Genomic DNA, 6,829 nt, shown 5'->3' on the forward strand with positions numbered 1-6,829 from the left:
GTGTGACACAGGAATGATTCTCTAAACTATTATGGAATTTTTGGACTGAGAGAAATGACCTTCACAATGGCTGAGGCCTGTCACGTTTTCTTTTTTATATACACTACCGGTCAAAAGTTTGGGGTCACATAGACATTTCCATTCCACTCCATTATAGACAGAATACAGCTGAAATCGGTTGCATTGTTTTTTTTTTAATCAGGGCAGCAGTTTTCAGATTACATTATGTGCTTGCATAATTGCAAGAGGGTTCTTGACTGTTGTAGAAAGAAATGGCTGATCTTTAATGCAATATCTTTTGCCCATTATCAGCAACCATTCAATGTTCCAAAGGCACATTCTGTTTACTAATCTGATATGATTTTAAAAGGCTAACTGAGAAAACATTGGAGAATCTTCTGTCTATAATGGATTGGAATGGAAATGTCTAAGTGAGCCCAAACTTTAGACCGGTAGTGTATTATATATACCTATATGTAATATTACCTCTTTAGACCGGTAGTGTATTGTACAGTATATACCTATATGTGATATTACCTCTTTAAACCGGTAGTGTATTATATATTCCTATGTGATATTACCTCTTTAAACCGGTAGTGTATTATATATTCCTATATGAAATGTCTAAGTGAGCCCAAACTTTAGACCGTAATATGTAATATTTAGATGTAATATTCCCTCTTTGCAGGCAGTCTTCTAAGCCTTGTGGCCGATACCTACCAGATGCGGTAACAAGAGACTATGTTTCTGTAAGAATACAGCTTGTAAGAAGCTGATAGAGCAGTGGTCCCCAAACTACGGCCCGCCAACTCATTTTGGGTGGCCCCCCAAAATATGTCCGTGGTATATAGCATCTGGCCCGCACGGGAGTACGACATCGTCAAACTATAACCTCCGTAATTTCCCCATTCATTCTCTATGGCGAGTCTTAACAGTACACATGTAATACTCTTTTTGTCCACTGGGGGTTGTTTTGGCGCTGTTTCGCGTTTGCCATCGAAAACGGAATGAAATGTAGGCCTACTAGTAGGGGGGCCTATGTGTCTAATTTGGGGGCTTGTGAGATTCGCATGTTAATTTTTGGAGAGTATTATATCTTTGTTCTAGGGGTTCTTAAGAGTAAAAAAAAAAACATGTCTCCATTTTTTTTTAAGGTTTTGAAGGACCCAAATCAAAGGTCAAATTCAGAAAAGGTCAGATTTGGTGTTTTGTCCATAAACCTCACATTGCTGGTATTATAGCATAGGGTTTGGTGCCAAAAAGCAAAGATATTCTACAAGGTAGTGTGCAAAAGTGGGCCACATAAACAATATAACATTATAAAACATTTTTAGGCTGATGATTGATCTCTTTAACAAGAAATTGTGCCTAAAATTCTCAAAATTGTCCGCTTAAAAAAATAATACTTTAATATCAATTCATCCCTATTAGTGTGCTTGAGTGTAGGCCTAGCCTGCTCTGTCAGTTCTTGTCTACACCCATTCAGAGCACAAAGTGCAGAGATCTCTGTTAAATCAAGTTTAATAGACTTTTACATAGTACCAGCTGAAGTCTGAAAGGCCTTCTGTAGCCTATGTAAGTGTGTAGAAAAGAAAGGGTAAAGGATCAGATAGACAAACAGACAGGTGTGTGTGTGTGTGTGTGTGTGTAAGAGAGAGAAAGAGAAAGAGACACTACCAGCCTGGAAGGATTATGAACTTTCAGGCCCCTGGGCCCAGATGTATTAAGGGCCCCCCACTAATTGTTGCGGGAGACATTTTTAAAAATGTATTTGATGTGATTTCCTGTATTCTGGTGCATTTTAGGGATGGCCAATACTTTAATTCAATCAGATTCATAGCCTATGTGTTGATATGATGTGTTGATATTGAGGCAATGATTCCATGCAATGGCTTGGGCCCCCTGACTCCTTGGGCCCCTGGGCTTAGGCCCGGTAGGCCCGTGCAGTAATCCATCCCTGACTACCAGTGATAGGCAGTGATAGAATTTAGAATACTGAATAACCTGAAGCACATAGTGCTCTGTTCTTCATGGTTGGTGATATTAGTGACCTTCTAGCCTTCTACATTTGAGCAAGCACATTTTCATAGTTCATGGTGGCACAGTCTAGTTAGGTTATATTCTGAGGTGTGTCTTTCTGTTAGTCAGGTGATGGCACACATATTCTAAAAGAAACAGATATTGGGCTATGTATCCAGTGGCAGATATGTGTGGACTGGTGAATGACCCATCACTAGAGACATATGCCAAATTTCTTGTTTTTGTCCATGAGAGAGTATGGAGATGGGGATCACAGATCAGCCAACGATTACAATGTTACAGTGCAGTTATTTTACAACAGAACAAAGCAGTTTGGCACAGGAACTGCTACAAATCCACCTGTAACAGTGAGCATCTGCAGCATGCAAGATTCCCTACTAGAAATCATGTGAAGCAGGCAGGACTCAGTGTCTTCAAAAAAGACGTGGTAGACCATCTTCTGAACCTGCAGCAACACCTGCAACTGCATCAAGTCCATCTAGAGGGACTTTGTACACTTTCAGCAGCAGCTGCTGGCAGCATAGATAAGTGCTTCTTCTGTCAGAAGGAGACAAAAGAGCGTCTTCATGAGGTGTCCTCTTTCAATGCAGGCAACCAACCAAGAACTATAAGTAATATTTTGAAGTCAATGACTTTTAACAGGTAGCCAGTTCAAAGATGCTAGGATGGGAGAAAATATGTTCATATTTTTTTTGTGTGTGAGCAGCTGCATTTTGAATAAGCTGTAAGCTCTTTAGACAGGTATTATTACAGCCAGCATAATAGCATTGCAATAGCATTGCAATAGGCTATCCTTGAGATGACAAAACATTAATTTCTCGGCATCTGATAAGGATAAGGACTTCCTTATCTTTGAAATGTTCCGTAAATGGTAAAATTAAGTTTTGGTGATCTGTTTTATGTGATTACTTAGTGCTAGGTCATGGTCAATTATAACTCCCAGGTTTTTAACACTTGTGGATGAGGTCAGTAGAAGATCACTATATGTAGCCTGTGATGTGGATAGGATATCCCTCATCTTTTTAGAACCTAAAACCATGACTTTTGTTTTATCTGAGTTCAAAAGCAGGAAATGATTCGTCATCCATGTCTTTATATCTCTTATACATGTGTCAAGTTTGGCTAACAGGGTTGGTTAATTCATCAGGTTTTATGGAGAGGTATAGTTATGTATCATCTGCTAAACAACAGGGGCCCCAGTACTGAGCCTTGAGGCACTCCATATTTTACCATAATCTGGGTAGATGGTTTATTATGGACCTGTACAAATTGTTGACTGTTAGGAAGGTATGATCTAAACCAAACGAGTGCTGAGTCTTTGATGCCTATCAAATTTTCAAGCCTAAGTAGTATGTCATGGTCTATGGTGTCAAAGGCAGCGCTGAGGTCCAGGAGGACCAGCATTGCTACAAGGCTAGGTTTTTTGAGGGAGGGCTTAATAACAGATGTCTTAAACAACTGCAGTACATGCCCTGATAGAATTATTTATAATCTAGAGCAAAACATTATCCAGGAAGGGGAGACCAGTCTTAAGAAGGTGAGTACAAATAGGGTTTAGTAGACTAGTTGTACAGTAGATTTTGATGAGGAAATTGTGGAGGTGAGATCTAATATGTTGTGTATATGTAAATGAATTAAATGTTGTTTGAGATCTCTTCTGTGATTTTGCTATCTTTCAGCAATGGAGTATGTGTATTTGGTGAAACTGATTGGTTATTGATCTTATCTCTAATTGTTTGACATATAATCATAATACTGACATACAATCATACTATTGAAAATAAGAAAATAACTGTTTTGTGAACTTTGTTCAACATAGCCAGTGATTTAGGCAAAATTTATGGTGTTAATTATAGTGAAATATATTAAATTTCACAAAAATAGGGTTAAAACAGGTAAAAAAAAACGGAGACATAATTTTTCTCCATGTTCAATGACCTCTAAAGACAGTCCAACCACTCTCCAAAAATTAACATTTCAATCCCACAGAAACCACATAGGCCCCCTGACTAAACCTGCAAACAATGTTAGAGGCCTATGCTGACTGCATCAGTGCTCAAAGTATTCTAAACGTTTATCAATTATTTGTTAATAATTAACTAACTTCTATTCAAGTCATATTTCTGGGACTTTCTGGGATAATTATTTCTATTTTTTATTCACACGTTCAAATGTTCAAACAGAGTTCAAAGTTCTCATCAGGTGAGTGAAAGTTAGAATGGTGGTCTTTTCAGATGTGTTTGCCAGCACTTCATAAAACTCTCATAGTTTGATAACTTTAAATTATTTGTAGGATATTGCTTGTTCACAACTTGAGCTATGTATGCAAAGAAACAGAGTCTTTTTATTAGTATTATTTCATTTGAGCTACATTTTACACTGATATGGCATGGTGGCAACATAAACACAGCTAGCAATGGTATTAAATTTCAGTAGCCTATGATTAAATGTAATGGAATATTCAACTAAGGTAGACTGCTGTTGTTCACAGCACTAAGCTATTTATGGTTGATATACTCCGAGTCTCTGGCCCTCTCTTAGAGCCAGGCATAGTGAGCTGGCCCTGGCCCTCGGAAGAAAAAGTTTGGGGACCACTGTGATAGAGCATGCACCCACACCTTCCTGGAATCAGTTGAATCAATAGTTTGAACTGGATGCATGGGGGGGGGGGGTAGCAGCATGGGCATTCTGACTTTTGTGTGTGTGTGCTCAACGAGATTGCCCTTTTACCCCAAATGGGAGCTGGACCAGATGTAACTTTAAGGGTCACCTTGAGAGTTAGGGATGTGTGTGTGTTTACATGTATGTGTGTCTGTGTGTGTCTGTGTGTGTCCATGTGATTGTATATGTGTGTGTGTGTTGGGGAATAACATGACAAGAGTACTATAACAACTATTTGTAGTTATGCAAGATATGTTGAGCATAAAAAAAAATATTGAAGAAATATTGAAAGAAAAAGTGTGGCTGAAGCTTCAGCTTACTATACCTACCCTTATAAAACAATTTCATTAGGCAATCCTGTCAGAACTTTTTTTTTGTATTTGCAAAGTGTTTTATAAACAGAAAGCATTTAAATTTGCAGAACATAGATAGATAGATAGATTATTGATCCCCAAGGGGAAATTCATAGCCGCCTCGTGCATTTTCATTGCTCAAAACAATTTGTTCTGCATGCACTTGCTTTAAATACTGCTTTAATGAATAGTTGTGAATATGAACATGCAGGTGAATAGGCTGTAGAAGGACTGACCAATCACAGATTGATAAAGAAGTAACAATAAAGAAGTAATAGTTCCTAATAATAATGAGTATAGATGAAAAGAAAAAAAATATGCTTGAAATAACTTCTGTTCAAACCAAATAAATGTGCGAGACCTCTAGCAGTGGTGCCACAGTATAGCGTTGATATGACATGGCAGTGCGTGGACTCTGACATCGATAGACGAGTTTGGTGAGTGACCGACCCTACAGTGTCCCTCAGAGGATGGCGAGTGTGAAATCAGTGCTATTGATCTGCCTAATGCGAGAGGAAGGGCTCCGGGCACCTGATCAATACTTTCTTAATTAGTCCATAAGCGAATGCCAGCGTATGTATCTGAGTGTGTGGTATGAGCGAGCCAGTGACAGGGGTGTATATATACTCCAGCCCCAGATCAACCTCTTCACACACTTGCATTCTCAGACTCCACACATACTGATACACCATGGCACATTTACACACACACACACACACATATACACACACATACACTCACTTACACAGACACTCTGCATACATACAAACATACATACATACAACATACAAATTCTTACAGTGTAGAAAACACAGCCTGGAGTTGTCTTACTGACTGGCTGTGTCAGGCTCTGCATATTTCATTATCACATCATCTGATTTCTAACGCAACTCTAAAGCAAGGGTGATTGAATCATGGTCACATGGAAACCCTGGAGTCAACTGTATGGAGGCCTGAACAAGCTGTAAGTATTTGCTTTACCATGTCTACATTTGCTGATTTGTGTGTCGTACCTCAACATGAGGTTGGGCTGTAGTGCTTTTCTGTTGGACTGCTGAGGAAAGTCACATCCTGGATCTTCCAAGCCTGCCAAAGTCCTCACTAATAGTTTCCTCTTCTCTCCAGCAAGTTATTATGCAATTCTCGATAGAGAGGAACAGTCTATAAGTACCATACCATGACATTACCTCTCCATATCGAGTTGTGTGAATGCTTCCTGTCTTTTCTCATGACACCTGATTCCACATTTGTTCTGATGGTCTTCCTCTTGTCTTCCAGGTCCAGAAATATACGTCTGTGTGTTGTGGTCCATCAGACTAGCTGGGTGCTGTCTGATATGTTTGATATTCGGTTGTTCTCCTACATATCAAGTCAACTAAATATCAAACATATTCCTACAGAGCCCAGTATCTATCTACAAATCGGACCAATAAGAGTGGGGCTGAGAGAGACCAGGAGAAGTTGGACTGTGAAATCCGCCAGTGAGTTCTATAGACATCTGTGAAAGTTGTTCTCTGCTGTAGAAATATGAACAGTAATCTAACCTCATGTTGAGGTCTTTTGTCTTTGTGCATATCGCTGGAAGAAGTTCACATTTATTTGATGGTCACCAAATGTACAGGAAGGGTAGTGGAGAAAGGCAAGACATCACATGATTAATTCAGCCGTCTTCAGAGGTCTGGCGAGCCAAGCAGCCTCTCTCTCTTTCACTTAATGTTTCACTGAGAGTGGCATTTTATTTAGCCATTTAGCCAAGTCATTTTGTGCACAGCTTT

General features: G+C 39.2%; 1 long non-coding RNA gene across 1 annotated transcript; it reads right to left on the reverse strand.

The window, feature by feature from the left end:
* Positions 1-169: 169 nt before the first annotated feature.
* LOC121721352 lies at positions 170-5,608 on the reverse strand. The gene is made up of 3 exons (XR_006034801.1): positions 5,597-5,608; positions 1,134-1,137; positions 170-257 (listed from the first exon to the last, which is right to left on the reverse strand). It is a non-coding gene; the product is annotated as an uncharacterized LOC121721352 (long non-coding RNA).
* Positions 5,609-6,829: the final 1,221 nt, after the last annotated feature.

Source organism: Alosa sapidissima, chromosome 10, assembly GCF_018492685.1.
Source record: "Alosa sapidissima isolate fAloSap1 chromosome 10, fAloSap1.pri, whole genome shotgun sequence".
Lineage (NCBI taxonomy): Eukaryota > Metazoa > Chordata > Actinopteri > Clupeiformes > Clupeidae > Alosa > Alosa sapidissima.